Here is a 16,147-nt window from a genome sequence, read left to right as displayed (position 1 = left end):
GTCTTAGTCCACAGGACCTCATTCCCTGGGGCTACAACCACAGTCCCCAAGGAAGGATGCTCTCAGGCCCACACACAAAACAAACCTCCAAACCAGGCATCTCAGCACAAAACCACCACCAGCAACAAACAACACTGAGTAAAAATGTCCTCTAATTGACCAAGCCCGACCAGGGCATAGAGAAGGTCGGCGCATAGAGACGGTGTCCTTGAGATAGTATCTCAAAGAGATATAATAAGAAACAACCTTATTAATCACCCTAGGAATGTAAGGAGTAATTGCTATCAATTTCATTAGTATCCTGAACTTCATTCAGATAGACTTTTATAAAACACCTACTGTTTAATACAATTCTGCTAGGCCCTAATAATGGGGGAAAAAGCCTCAGGGCTTGTCATGGTGGTCTCGGGGGCCCCCATCTTGGGGAGAAATAGAAAGCAGAGGAGACTGTTGTGCTGGGTGGTGGGTCAGCTTGATCCTGAGTGCCTCTCACTGTAGCCAGCCCGGACTGGGGATTAACCCTCCCACTGGATGTGCAGACCCACACACCAGGGCGAGTGGGGAACTAGTGAGTTGCTTAGGGGAGGACCCCACATGGGTATCTCGAGGGCTTAAGGAAGCATCGTACTGACAACGACATCTGCAAAACCCAATACTTACTACACACCAGAAAATTTCATCTTGTCCTCATCAAGTGAAAATTATACGGCAAAAAATGTACTACAGTTCTAACATTTTGGGCCCAATAAAACTCTTTGAGAGCTGGATAAAATCTCTGGCTTTTCCCCTGAAGATCTGGACATAGGCACAGATTGTCAGATACATGTCCAAGAAGCTCCTTTATTCTCTGAAGTAGAAACTCAAGGTCAAGATGAAAACCCCTGCTTAATGGGAGGCCGTGTCTGTGGATACAACAATATTGATTTGATGACATCACAGAGTCTTTTCTCCTGCCAGGCCTCCGGTTGGTGGGATATTTATTTCAAAGCCATAAATACGGCCTCCACTGCCACCGTTGTCTGTTGAGTGATTTGTCGTAAAGAACGTATTTCTTCTCGTAACATCTTTCTTTCCCCCCAGATAGCTCTGTGGCAATTATCTCATAAACTGCTACAGATTCCCCCTGAGCTGGATGGTGGAATGTGTCATTGCCTTCATGTTCTGACTCCAACGCAAGGTCTAGAAGAGTCTGAGCAAATGGCTGAGACCTTGGTGAATCACTGAATGAACTCCGAATTATTTCACTCGGTGGCGATGTGTGTGTTGGGCATGGTCCTCTGCTCTGGGTCTGCCAAATCTCAGATTTCTGGCTTGTTCCTAAGTCTGTTCTAAGAGGAAAAAGCCTGTTCTCTTTGGAAATTGACTGGGTTGAGTCCAGCATCGCTAACTCAGTGAGAATACCTTCCATTTTCAAAGCACCCATGAAGGCTGTTGACAGTTTCTGGAAGGACGCAAACTGGATTTGAATCTTAACATCAGGAACTTAACCACTTGAGGTTTGTTTTTTTTTTTTTATTTGTAAAAGTAAAATTCTTTCTAGAGCAAGCGTCAACAAACTACTATGGGCCGCGTCTAACCATCGGCCTGTTTCTCATCACCCTTGAGCTAAGAGTGGTTTTCACTTTTGCAAAGGGTATAAAAACAAGCAAAAAATCAACAACATAAAACCAAACAGAAAAAGAACAAGCGAAATAGAAGAAGGATATGCAACAGAGACTGTATGAGGATGACAGGACCTCCATGCCTGAGGAAGTCAGCCCTGTAATAGTACGATGACCTGACATACTTCCATCTAGCCCTGTATAGGAAAAGTTTACAACTCCTGCTCTAAATCAGGATGCCTGTTTGATTCCTTGTGGCCTCTTCCCAGCAGCACAATCTTGAGCAGATTAGCCAACTTCTGCCTCTAACTTTCCTCCGATGTCAGGAAGCAGTGATAATAACACTTACTGCTCATGATCTAGGGCTTACACACGAAGCTGAGACTGGTCTAAGGTAAACACTGAAGAAATGTTAACCATTGCTATTAAAATCATATGGCCATCATCACTAACTCTTCCAAAGGCGTTTGCAAGTATTAAATGAGAGAGCATCTCTTGAGCACCTAGTACGGTGCCCTTCTCACAGAAGGTACTAAGAAATGTCAACTACCCTTGTTACTACAATCTCCATGACCACCTACATCATCCTACCAGAAGCTCCCAGCAACCCAGCAGTTGGTGTTACCATCCCCCGCTAATAACTAAGGCACTGAACTCAGGGAAGCGAAGGGCTAGACGCTGAGCCAGGAATTGAGAGAATAAGGGCGAGTGTAGATTTTGCATTCTGGACCAGCGTGTCCTCTCTCCACACCATGCTGCCTCTCCCATAAAACATCTGAGGATCTGTTGTTTGTTAGTTTTCTCCAAATGATATACTTTGAGTCCTGGGAGCCTGGCAAGACAGGCAAACATGACTGTGTTCTTCCCTGGCAAGGCTCTGCAGACAGGAAGCTGGGATAATTGGATTCCAGCCATTTGATCTTAGGACCGCATATGTAACCAGCCAACCGTGGATGACCAAGCCTAATGGAAAAAGCCCTGAGCAAACAAACACAACCCCCCCTTTAGGACCTCATTGTTTATGCTGCCGAGAGTGAAATTCATCAACAGCCGCCAGCACCCACCCTCCCAATACATCCATTCAGGACAGAGTTGGCTTCAGGATGTGCCAGACTTCAGTCTGCCACTAGCGACCAGCTAAGCTACCTGCCATGGGGAAGCGTGAGAGGGGAAGTCAGCATGTTTTTGACAACAGAGCTGGTGTGGTCAGAGGTGTATTGTATTGTATTTGGTTCTGGCCAAAAGCCAAAACATATCTGAGCAAAGCGCTTCCTGGAAGTGATGTGTATAGCAGGTTGTTAAGATCAGAGTGGTAGGTATCGTGAGAGTGAGCTCATGACTAGAAATAGGGAACATCTCCAAGTTCGCTCATGGAAGGGTCCCTGTCATTTCTGACCGATGTGAGCTGTAATTCCACATTAGCTCAGGTTCTCGTTAAGACAGTAGATGCAAACAGACTCCACCGCTGGGCGGTGTGGAAGGTCGTGCTCCCTGAGGCTGTCTTTGCAGAAGTCATGAAAAGGAGCTTCAGCATTGCCCCTGATGCACAGGGCAGAAGAATTAGAAGGGTACTTTGTAGAAGGGGCATTGCCCTGCTAGGGACAGCTGATGACCTGCGTCTGCCTGGTGGTCAGCTTTGCTTTAGAAACAGTGTGTGACTTGTTCCCCACCCGTTGTCTAAGAGACACAGAACCGTCGGTCTGAGCAGCAGGAGGAGAAAACAACCTCCCTGCCCAGGGAAGGGAGCCCTGTGGGTCTCTGTGTTAAGCCTGATGGAGTTTTCTCATATAAGCCTATGGCAATGATGTCGGGATAGTAACACAATCAATATTTGTGAAAAAGGCACTTTTAAGTAAGCGTTCCTCTAAGAGTGGCAGGAGTGGAACTGATCAAAGAAGCCAGGGACCTCAGAATGTCCAAGCAGGTTGCAGGAGCTCTCCGGGGTGTTTCCAAGCTTCAAGCCATTATTCCAGGATCCCAGCTCCCGGCCAGGCCCGTCTGTCTGTCTGCCACTGAGCCTTATCTGCTTGGCTTTGAGCTTCGTTAACACCTGCTGCCAGACAGCTGGCTACCACCGCCCAGTCCCTGGCCAGTCACATCCCATCTGAAGAGCAGCCAAGGCAGCTCGCCTTGTGCGGCTTGCTGGGTCTGTCCTGAGCTCCCAGCAGAGGTCGTGTCTGGACTGAACATGCTTCAGAAAGGTAAGCCTGCCCAGGGAGCATGGTCTAGTGTGATCATTTAAAGTCTCCCCCACTGTCTGGGCAGAGGAAGGGGACAAGGGACCTATTTTTTTCATTCAGATCTTCACACCACCTCATGCGTGTGTGGGGAGTATAAAAATAACAGACATCAAAGGGGTTTTGTGAGATCACGGTCTGCAGTACAAACGTAAGAAACAATCTCTGTAAATAAAAACAGATCTGACTGGATGTGGTTTTAGGTGATCGCTCCAGCTCCCAAACAGTGGGAAGTCCCAGGAAGACTGTCCTGTTAACCCAGCAAGGCTGACGTGGACAGGGGACAGTCAATAAGGTCTTTCAATACAAATGATAAAATTTCTGGTAATCTAAATTTTTATTTCCTATTCATATTTTAAATTTCATCTTAACCTTACTTTAGGGTGTAAAATTAATCACATCTCCCATTTTTAAGGATCAGGCAGTGCGAAAAAGTGTTAAGAATTACATTCTAGTCTGAGATTTTCACAAGAAAAACTTTTTGTTTTTTTTGTTTGTTTTTTTGGCTGGCATCTGCTATGTTCAGACATGTTTATAAACTTCCCCACACGTCGCCCTTCCAAAAGTTCATCCATTGGACTCCTTAAGGTTTATAGCCAAGAAAAACAGTATTGTGGCTTGCATTTAAAAGGAAAAGGTTATAAATAAATATGTAAGAGTAGTTAAAATTTTAATGAGAATATTGAGGACACACACACACACACACACACTCCCCCAAGTATTAGTTACTTGTACAGTTTACAGTTCTATTATCCTGTGAGTAATCCCAGCCCTATACCAGTAGGACTGGGGGTGGAGGACCCAGAGAGAAGGGGTGATTTCCACTCCTCTTGCATAAAACACACCATGGCTTTTGGTATTTGAGCCCCTGGGTTCTGATAGTCTGACTTCCAGAGAAGCATGTCAGGCAAACCAATAACCAGACATTTAAGTCTTCAACTGATTATTTATGGCCTAATGAAAGTTTCCTACTTTCCCACATTTTCACACCAGCCTGTGTATTGTTGAAATTGAAGAATTTCACAGAATATTCAGAACGCTCCCACAGTAAGCCCTAGAGAGCTTTGTTAGTGAAGGACTGGGAGACACGTCACAGTGCTAACGAAGGACTGGAGAGAACCAGTTGAAGGAAGCAAAAGTTGAGGGTCCGAGTTGCCATTTAAGCACGTCGTTAACTGAAAGTTTGCCGAGAGTAGTGCCAGCTCGTATTGACTGAGTCCCGTGCATGTGGTGAGCGTGCTTTGTTTCTGTTAACACTCCCTGTGCTATGTTCAGTGATTTCTGGGGTACAGGTGAGGAACTTGAGACATGGGGAGGTCCAAGGTTGAGGGCCTACTGAGCAGTGGGGCTGAGATTAGAATTCTGGACATTTGACTCTCAATCAGCATTGCCTAGCAAATAATGATCAGTAAGATGAATAAGCTGCGGCTTGTAATTTATGGGGAAACATACCAGGTAAACGCGCATGTAGGTTGCACTTCATTAAGCTACATCAAGGCCTGTCACAAGGCAGCTTATACTGTCAAATAAATTATAGAAGCAGGAAATGCGATGTCTGTTTACAAGAAGGAAAGGCGTTATATTGACATCGTCAGAGGTAGCTGAATGGAGAAAGCGGCCATATCTACCCAAAGATATTTTCAAAGATTCTTTGACAGAGACCTATCACAGGGGATGAAGAGAGAGTAGAGCTGAAGAGGGAGGGTATGTTCTGTACTTTTTAACCTTATGGTGAATCATTTTATCAGACTGCCCTTAGAAATCTTAAGTGCGGGATCCTGGCTTTCTCTTAACTGCTTGTCTCATCTAAAGTGGAACTTGATGTTTGCTACGGGGGAACATGGGCAGAATTAAGAGAGCCTTATAGAGCCTAGAGCCCTGAAGGAGATAGATATTTGGGTGGGGTTTCCTAGTACAGGGCTTCAGGGTATCTCTGGGAAATAGGAGGGAGCCATGGACAGCTCTTCCTTCTTAGAATGGGACCCAGAGCTCAATTAAAAAAAAAAAAAAAAAAAAAAGAGCCTCATTGCTTTCCTGGCCCAGAGTCAGACGGGGGCTGGGGCAAGGCAGGGGGTGGAGTGGACAAGACGACCAGGATTCTAGAATCGAGGTTCAGATTCGAGATGCTCGCAGTTTAAAGGTATGTGCTTCTGAGTCAGGCCCTGGGGGTCGAGCCGTGTTTTCCCTCTTGCTCACCAGATTAGCTTGGTCACATTGCCTCAAAGCCTCAGTTCCTCATCAGAAAACGGGGACAGGACGCCCTGCCTCACAGGTGGTGGTGAATATGATATGGGATTACTCCTCGTTCACATAAGAAATGCAGGATGGAACCTGGCAGCCATAAGGACTCAGGAAATGGGGCTAGTGATGAGGAAGAGGAAGGGGAGGCGGGGGGAGGGGGTGGCTGTCTGTGCGTCCTGGAGACCCATCATGCTGCAAGGTTGACTCGGAACACGTGGCTTTCAGCAGTGTTCGCTGCTGGGTACTTGTGGACAGGAGACTGTGCTCTTTAGGCCGGTGACCTTCTGTGGTAAATTCAGGGGGTCACCTGCACAGGCACCCTTCCCAGGCTGCTGTGAGACCCACATGAGATGCCAACTAGTAAAGTACTTTCTAGACAGTGTGACGTAACCATGTTGTGCAATAATTTTGCTCCCTGCTTTATCCTCCCTAAAGGCACTTTGAGGCTGCTGGAATAATCCTTTAGGCTAAGATCCCCTGTCCACTAACCTCTGTGTTTTCTTTCTTTTTTCTTTCTCAACTTCTGCTTGGCTCTCCCTCATCTGTGGCTGTTTTCTGTTTCAACTAAAAGCGGCTGCTCTCCTGTCTCCGGCTTCCTCCTGCTCTTCTGCAATAGACCAGTTCCTGTCTGACTCTGTAAGTCTGTCACTGTCTGTGTTCTGAGTCTATCTGTGTCTATCTCGTCACTTCTTCCTACACCATGTCCTTGGTCTCTGCCTGTTCTTCTGTCTTCACTGGACCCGCTTGTCCCATGGACACGTCACCAGACAGGGAAACATCACAATTGTTGCCAGAAACCCGCCACGCCCAGACTTCCTTCTGGACCTCGACTGCTATTGATCTGAAGGCTGGAAAAATGTATGGTTTGGGGGCTTTCTTTCTTTTTCTATGCTTTAATTTTTAGATTTTGTTTGGGGCTTCTTCCGTGTTCTGGGAGCGCAGCCTTCCCCGGGCCTCTGGGAGATGGGCCCCCGCCGGAGATGGATTCACCCTGTGAAATCACGGTCCTCAGAACCTCTGTTATCTGGGTCATCCCAGGTCCCCATTCATCCTGTCTCTCCTCGGCTATGAGTGCTGAACTCCTTCATCTTTCCTTTTTCTCAAAGATTTATCTATTTGAGAGAGGGAGAGAGAGCGAGCGAGCGAGTGCATGAACGCAGGTGGGGGAGGGGCCGAGGGGGAGGGAGGAAGACTCTCCAGGGACTCCTCTCCAGGTATGAGCCCAACACAAGCCCGGATCCCACAACACTGAGATCACGACCTTCACCAGACTCAAGAGTCAGCGGCTTCCCCGGCGGCATCTCCCAGGCGCACCACCCTTCAGCCTTCTTAAACAAGTGACTGAGACCAAATCAAGGGGGGCGACTTTTGATAGTATTTTATTAGCCTCTTATTTGGAAACACATTTATATCCGTGGAAAAACAGTCCAGAGATAGTACAGAATGTTCCCATACACTTTTCACACAGCTTTCCCCAACGCTAACATTTTACACAACCGTGGATAGTTGATCAAAACTGGAAAATTAGCATTTTCCCAACACTAGCCACGGAACTACAGACTTTATTTGGATTCCCCAGTATCGAATCAGATTTTGGAGCCACTTTATTCAAAGCTGTGGTTTTGGCTTTCCTGTATTAAGGCATCCTAGTACAGTCACAGCCTAGAGAGATGGACTGAAACATTTTCGTCTTCACCAAGTGACCGCTGTTGGCTTCACTGGGTCAATTTCTGTCAACTTGCTTCTGTTTCTTTGCTCTTTGCACACATCCACTGTCCTTTTGTGTGGCAGCCTGTCTGTCCAGCTCTAGCGAGCTCTGATCTGCCATGTGTGGAAGAAGAACCAAACTTTTTAGAGTTACACACAAACCCAGTGTAAATATTCTCTGAGTGAAAAACCAAGGGAGGCTAAGACAAGCCAGCACACTTGCGACAGCTACTCTGCTGATTCAGAGGCCTTTAAAAAGAACAAACAAATAAAAACCTCTCAGTCAGGTCTCTGGATAGGTAAGGTCCCTGGATGCTTGACCTCTAGATAAATGAAGTGTTAGTAAAAGATTCACAGAAGCACCCACTGGCTCCCACCCTTCTGGTCATTTATTTTCTCTTGATGCCTCGGGTTTTTCCGAATTAATCTCCTAAAGACAAAAGTCCCCTCTCTCTAACACAGCCAGTTGTTTCCTTCTTTCTCCCTGAACATTTTTGCTTTGGCTCCTTAAGATCTCCAGGACTAGTCTGCTGGGGTGGCCATCACAAACTGTCATGGGTTGGGTGGCCTAACCAACATTTATTCCTCACAGGTTTGGGGGTTGGGAAGTTCTAGATCCAGGAGCCAGCAGATTCGTTTCCTGGTGAGAATCCTCTTCCTGTCCTGCAGACAGGTAACCTTCTTACTGAGTCTTCACACGGCAGAGAGAACCAGGGAGGGAGGAAGAGAGAGAGGAGGTGCTATGGTCTCTCTTCTTCTTCTTATAAGAGCTCTAATCTCTTCATGGCTGCCCCCCTCTCAAGACCTCACCTAAACCTAATTATCTCCCAAAGGCCCCACCTGCAAATACCATCCTATTGGGAGTTAGGGACATATTTGGGGTGGGATGCATTTAGTGCATAATACTTTCAATCCTCTACCAGCTGGAAAACATGGCTTTCTTCATCTTCAGACTCCCAGCTTCTCTGCCAGGGTGTTTCCATGGGAACGACCCCAGCCCATGATGTGATTTTCGTGCAAAGGTAGCTTTCTCAGTTTCCTTCCCATGGAGAGACTGAGAACCAAAACTACCCCCAAGCAGGGCCATTTCCAAATGTGGAGGGGACCCCCCCCCCACACACACACACCCTGAGAAGCTATGGCATGGAACATAAAAGATGAAAAGCACATCAGAGAGGCAGAGATTATCTGAGCAGGACAGTACACAGAGCCACGTGAGGACCAGGGACAGAAGACCTGCCAACGTCCTCTGTAATCAATATAAATGCCAAGCAATGCCAGGGAGGACTGTCTCATTCTGTAATGCATTCACGTGCTTTCTATTTCTATAGATTCCATGATATTCTGCACTCTGTGGGAGGTGTCCTGAGCTCTATAGCAAGAATTAAGAAGGAATAACGTTGGGAATTACTAACAGCAAAAAGGGCTCCGGATTCCAACACATGTGGATTTGAATCTTGGCATTGCCCATTGAGGGCTGAATGACCTCTGCAAGTCAAAGTCAAGAGCAAGTCAAAGCTCTTTGAGTTTCAGTTTCCACATCTGTGAAATGGAAATATATAAAATAATGGTGCTGACACCATAGAGTCATTGTAAGCACTAAATACAATATTATTTTCCACGCACTTAGTGCAGGGTCTGGTATAGAGGGCTGAAAGATCGTTACCTCTTATAAGATAGGGACCTTCCCTTTAAGGAGTGTTAAGAGGTGAGAGTTTTGTCCAATCAAACACCTGACATTAACAGATAATTTGTATTTCTACAGACACTAACTGCTGATGGATAGTGTAGAAGGCTTCTGGAAGGCCTCCTGGTGGGCATGAACTGGGTCTTTAAGGAGAGGTAGGATTTGAATGTGGCAGAATTTGGGAAGTGTCTGTAGACATGAAAGACAGGAAGCATGGACATCATATCATTCAGAACACTTTGGCCTACAAGGACAATCTGCAACACTAACTAAAATTAACTTAAACAAGGAGATCATTTATACAAGATAGAAAGTCTAGAGCTGGGTAGTTTCGGGGTTGGTTAATCCATTAAGTCAAGAGCAGCATGGAGGACCACCCAGATGCTTTGTATCCTTTTTATCTTTCCACTCTGCCATTCTCATCCTGTTAGTTTTCATCCTGGGATGATGCTCTTATGGTCACAAAATAGCTGCAACAGCTCCAAACACTGCATTCTTCTCAAAAACCATAGCCATAATCAAATGCTCAAAGATAAGGCAGACTTTTCTTGCACTTGACTTTCATTCAGTATGAAAACATTTTTCAGCAGACTCCCCTAGCAGACCATCGGGTCCTGTCCACCAGGAGAAGATCACTGGCCAAGCCCTTAGCTGCAATGCATCGAGCACTTTTGCCTCTACTAAGAGACATCCCGTGTCAGAAAGAAAGAAAAGAGTATGGGCACTGGCTTTAAAATATATAATTCATAGTATCTACCACAGGCTGTAAATCCATTCATGCTCCCTGAAGGAAAACAAAGAGAGATCTATTGGGGAGATACAGAGACCTCAGAGCAGGAAGTTTACTGGTCTTCCCTGGGGCTGAAATAAGGAACGGGGTGCTTTTAGGGATTGGCATTCCTCTTTCATCTCTCAGAGGCCATAACGTCTGGCCTGCTTTGTACTACACATCAACTTCAGTCTTTTCTCTTTCTGGACCACTTTTCTCTGCTTCTGTGAACACATGAACCAAACCCGCCTCCCTCAGCCAGCCCTACCCATTCTCTGTTCAAGCAGTAAGAGCCTGACACGGTGTCTTGACGTCGTCCCCAGTCACGTCTTCTCTGGAGATGGAAGAGGAACGCTCTAGCTTTGGCCTCCACTGGGACCAGGGAGAGCCTGCTGCCGGGGTGGGGATCATGGCTCAGACTGTGGGAGACAGGGGCAGGGTGCCACAGCTGGATCTTATGGGAAAGAAGCACATGTAGGAGATTGTGCACCCTTGAAAGTATGGGGTGGGAGTGTGAGGGGAGCAGACTTAAAGGAAACCCTCCCTGTTTCAGAATAGTTATAAATTCCTGTATGAAAATGGACACCTGGACCATAAATGTGGATTTTTATCCTGACTCCACTGATACATAATCAAGGGGAGGGTCTGAGGCCCGGGACCCTTAGCCACCTTACAAAGGTAAACTAGTCCAGAGTGGAACAACCAAGAAACTGAGGAGAGTAAAAACTCTGATGTGTGAGGAATGTTGAGGAACTGAAAATGTCTCTACCAGAGAAGAGAAGGTTCTGGGTGGTCGGGGGCTCCCTCATGAATGGCATCCACTTAGTTGCCCTGTCTAAACTCAGGCTCACTGGGGCACCCTTCATAGTGGGTCCCTGTGTGCAATCCATGATGGCGTCCTTCTCATCACTCTCCGCAAGGTCCTCTTTCTCCTTTCTCTGCTACTAGCCTTGCTCATGACCTCAACTTTCCCAGACGAGGGAGCCTCCACGCCGGTTTCAGTGCCCTGACCATCCCTCCCATTTCCCACAGTGCAGTCAGTGTTCATCTCAGTCTCCATCACCTAAGCAATCAGCCCAACCTCCTTAGCCCAGATTTTAAGATCCCCAATAATGCCACCTCACCCTCCTTTAAGTCTCATTTCCCAGCACTCTCACCTCACCATATAGGATATATTCTTAGAACTTCCACCCTTCCTCCAAAAAGCATACCACTCTGTGCTCGGTCCTATCTCCCTGCCTTTACTTCACTCATGCTGTGCCTCAAACGCCAAACACCCCCATTGCCCCCATGGGTGAGGCATCAGCAGACCCTTCAAGATAAACATGTCCTTAATCTGACTTCTCAACACCCCCACTTGTCCCATCCAATATCTCTGAGCCACCTCCGGACACCTTAAGAATTATGTGTGGCGTGTGACATAATGGCTGTCCTAGGAGGCCCACATCCTAACCCCCAAATCCTGAGAATCTATCACCTACTTGGCCAAAGGGACTTTGTAGATGTGATTGAGCTATGCATCTTGAGATGGGGAGATCATCCTGGATTGTCCACGAGGCCCCTGTACTCACAAGCACCCTTACGACGAGAGGCAGGAGGGTCGTCAGTGGAGGGGGTGTGCTGATGCAAGCAGAGGGCAGGGCGGGGCGGCCATAAACCAAGCCTTGCTCAAAACCTTCGCAAGAGTTTAGGGATGGGCTTCTCCTCTAGAGCCTCCAGAAAGAACGCAGCTCGACCCTATCCTTTGACTGTAGCCCAGTGAGACCCATTTTGGACTTCTGATCCCCAGAACTGTAAGGTAATTAATTTGTGTTCTTTTAATTCAATGAATTTGTGGCTGTTTGTACAGAAGCAATAGGAAGCTAATACATCTACTAAATTACTTCTGGGTTCCCGCTCCAACCTCATTCCAGTCCATTCTATACACCACAGCTGGAGTGTTCTTCCAGACATGAAATCCTCGTGCACCTGCTCTGCTCACAGCTGTGGCCAGCTTTCCGTGGCTTTCAGCTGAGTGAAGCCATCCATGGTGTGCTGAGCCTCACCACGCCTTCGTGCTCATCTTAGACTGACCCGCAGCCTGATCGACCCTCAAAGCGCCCACCCACCTCTGTGGCAGTGGTCCTTCTGCCAGCCTCCCCCTCCCCTGGCCTGCTGAACCCCTCCCTACCCTTCAGTTCTCATCTCCACCGCTTCCTGGCCCACAAGACCCTGATGCACAGCCTCACCTGTGTCCCTGTGACATGGTCTCGCGGCAAGCCCAAACATCCCGTCTCAGCACCTCTTGAGGCTGTGACTTTGCACCTGACCATCGGTCTCCGGTGCCATACTGTGGGCTCCAGAAGGACAGAGACTCTGCGGATTTTCTTCACCACCCTCATGTCTCTGGGGCGTGGCACAGTTCCTAGACCATGGTAGACACTGAAAATATGTTTGTTTGTTTGTTTATTTGACAGAGAGATCACAGTAGGCAGAGAGGCAGGCAGAGGGGGGCTCCCCGCTGAGCAGAGAACCCGACCTGGGGCTCGATCCCAGGACCCTGAACCTTGACCTGAGCTGAAGGCAGAGGCTTAACCCACTGAGCCACCATGTGCCCCTGTTTTTAAATAAATAAGTGGCCGAATGAAAAAGGCCAAGGACTTGAAAGTCTCATTCTTCCCAACATCAAGAAAATGCCCCATGTGAGGTTTTTGTTCCCAGGTGTTAGGGCTCCAGCTTCAGGAAACTCTGCCTTAGGGTTGAATCCCTTTAAACCCATGCATGTCCTATTTTAATAATTAAAACCTCTGGAAAGCACCCCATGTGAGCACCGCCATGCTGGGGGAGCACTGGGGCGACGTGGAATAAAGTCTAATCATTTCCTTAAAATGCCAGGCTGGGCAGGCAGAGGGGGCTATTATTATGCGACTAATTATTGCATCCAAGCTACTCTAAGTGCGATGCTAATTGTTCAGTGAATGAATTGTAGACTCAGGTAATTACCAAACCTAATGTGGCTCCCTTCATGTTTGAGTAAATTAATGCTAAGGGGGGAAGCAACCCAGCTTGAAGGGAGCTCCCTCCCGCCTCGCCGTTGCTTGGGAAACAGCCGTGAGTTTTTTTCATCTGGACTTGAAACTGCCCAGGTTTACACCCACGCATCTGGGGTCTGCATTCTACTCAGCACAGCTGCAGAACGCCAAGTAAGATCGTAAACCAAACTGAACCGAGAGGCTGTTGCCACTCTGACAGATGACAGGCTGTCTCTGGGGCTCTTTCTTTATCTGTAAACCCATCATGAAGGTTTCTTCTGGCTCTGTGATCAATTGCTAGGTGAACAAATGTCTGATCAATTACTAAAGAATGATTTCTGCACCAAATCAGTGATCAAGAACTGGCTTCAAGTTTTATGTCCAATGTCAAGTCGCAACAGCGCTCATTAACATTTATGGAGTGCTTACTACTTGGCCATCATATTCTAATAAGCATTTTGTGTGCATTATCTCATCTAATGCTCACAACAACCCTGTGAATTGTAGTAATTCCCAGATTTGGTGACTGTCAGAGCCAGGATTTACTTAGGCATTAAGAGTTTGTATTCTTAACCATCCCACGTGTAACTACTTCTTGGACCCTAGGAAAGTCATATTTTTCTGAACCTTGGTTTCCTTAACAGTGAAGATACCAGTATCTACTATGCATCCAGCCCTTTGCAAAGCCCTTTAGAGAAGGTAATTTTATCATCACAAAGAAGCTGTAAGGTAGCTGGAACTGAGCTCCTTGACCAGCTCACACAACCAGCAGATGGTCGTGTCAGGGCTTGAAGGCTGTTCTGTTTTGGGGTTGGTTAATCCATTCAGTGTGCCTCCTTTTCCCCACTGGTCCTCAAACTGGGGATGTGTAGATCCCCATGAATATATTTACAGACTGCTGGAGGTTCATGCATTCTACTTGCAGAGACAAAACCTAAAGCTTGCCAGTGTCGGGGCGACATCAGGGTGAACCTCATGCAGGAGTGGGATCCGAATTCCCAAGGCAGTGTAGGTTCATAATGTGGCTGTCCTGATGACCCCTGAATCTGCTAAAATACCCATAGACTATGAAAGTGAAAACATCACGTTAAAGATCTGTATCTCATGGAGACTTGGGAATGTATACCCAAGCTCAGAGAGTACCTCTTCGGGCCAGACTCCATTGCAGCTCATTCGGTCCTGCCACTAAAGTCTCAGACTGGTTCCTCCATCCTGTGCTTACCACCCACCACACCACGGTGAGGACCCTCCCCACACACATGTTATAACTAGAAAGCATGTCCTTCTGCCGACCCCCATCTCTCAAAAGGCTGCTGCCCTTCAGCTGTGCTCTGGGTAAAGGGAACCTCCACTTGCAATATCCGCTCCAGGTCCACACCTCTCCTCTAGTCATTCCCGAGCTATCTGCTCAAGGGCACATGAGAAGCAGACGCTTAGGAGAGATAGAGCAAAGGCTGCTGGAGAGACGTGACTACACCCCGTGAAAGCACATTTTCTAATGTGATCACGTGTATCAGTTTTCATTTTCAACCAGGACACCCTCTTCACATGAACATGGTGTGCGAGGGGGTGCCCTTGATGGCCTGTGAAAGTTATTTACTGGCCACAAACAGGGTAAAGGGTTAAGAGTTTTGAGGTCAGGCATCACGGACACTGTGGCCTTCTCTCAATTGCTTTGCTTCTCTGAGTCTTGGTTTTCTCATCTATAAAATGGGTTTAAGTATTGTAGGTACCACTTAGAGTTGAGAAGAGTAAATGATACAAATGAAACAATGCATGTGATTATGGAAAATGGTGCCTGGGGCCCAGCTTACTTCCTCAGTCCCTCCAGCTGCGTCTGAGGCAACTACGGCTTCCAGGGCTGAGAGGACAAGACAGCAAACAGATGGAACAGAAACTTAGAGGAGGGACCCCGCACAGCAGAGACGAGACCTCTGAAGAGGAGGCGCTGGCCAGCTGGCGCTGCCGTCCTTCAGGGGCTGCCATGAAGCTGCTTATACAAGGGTTAGACTGAGAACTGGACTCAGCTGCGGGGTTGAAGAAGACTGGCTGGGATGGTGCCCGCCAGAGGAGCAAGGCCCTGTGCCTTCTCCCAGGCGTCCATCCTCCTGCAGCGCCCCCTGGTGGAGAAGCGCAGTTGGAGCCCCATAAGAAGCTGATACTCTGCAGCATCCTTACAAAGCCAAGCATAGAGTGGTTTTGGGGCTGAGCATTAATGACTCAGTAGCTGAAACACTGATTTCCCTGAGGTCTTCAGTCAAATACCTCCCCGAGACACCTTGCCTGGTCATCCTCATTAGAAGTGCATGATCTTCCTCTCTAGAGCCATTTCCACTCTTGTCTTCCCAACGTTCGTCTAGCAGGTGCTAGCAGGTGGTTTTTCAAGTCCCATCCCCCATCTCCCCCACCAAGCCTCAAGCCCAGTGGCAGCTTCAGTGGACAGTTCTCTGAGAGCTCAGACTCGTGTCTGTCACCTTGTCTTTGTTCCTCAGCTAACATCTGCTTTCCGCCAGCTCAGAGGACTTTTTATTCAAGATCAGGGTTTCTCAGCTATGACTCTATGGACATTTGGGACCAGGTAACTCTCTGTTGTGGGACACTGTGCTGTGTGTTGCACAATGTCTAGCAGCACCTTGGTCTCCACCCACTAGATGCCCTTGCATAAGGGCCATGACAACCAAAGATGTCTCCTAGTTGTCCCTGTTGAGACCCACTGTTCTAAGTCCATACCTGGTCCAAGGGTTGTGTGAGAACATGGGTATTGGCATCAGATAGAGTTTGGTTGACTTTTTCTTCATCTATTCCTTTATTCTCTTGGACAAGTCACTGAAGCTCTGTGTCACTTTGTTCAACTGCAAAATATAATACCGTGTCCCGTTATGAAGATTAAATAA

At 47.4% G+C, this 16,147-nt stretch overlaps 1 protein-coding gene across 2 annotated transcripts in view; it reads left to right on the top strand.

Annotated features, from left to right (window-relative positions):
- Positions 1–16,147, top strand: part of HTR4 (5-hydroxytryptamine receptor 4) — a 183,224-nt gene that overhangs the window by 159,128 nt on the left and 7,949 nt on the right. The window lies entirely within an intron of this gene.

The sequence above is a fragment of the Mustela lutreola genome, chromosome 5 (genome assembly GCF_030435805.1).
Source record: "Mustela lutreola isolate mMusLut2 chromosome 5, mMusLut2.pri, whole genome shotgun sequence".
Classification (NCBI taxonomy): Eukaryota; Metazoa; Chordata; class Mammalia; order Carnivora; family Mustelidae; genus Mustela; species Mustela lutreola.
The sequence above is the reverse complement of the archived record's forward strand: the minus strand, read 5'-3'. Positions and strand labels throughout refer to the sequence as shown.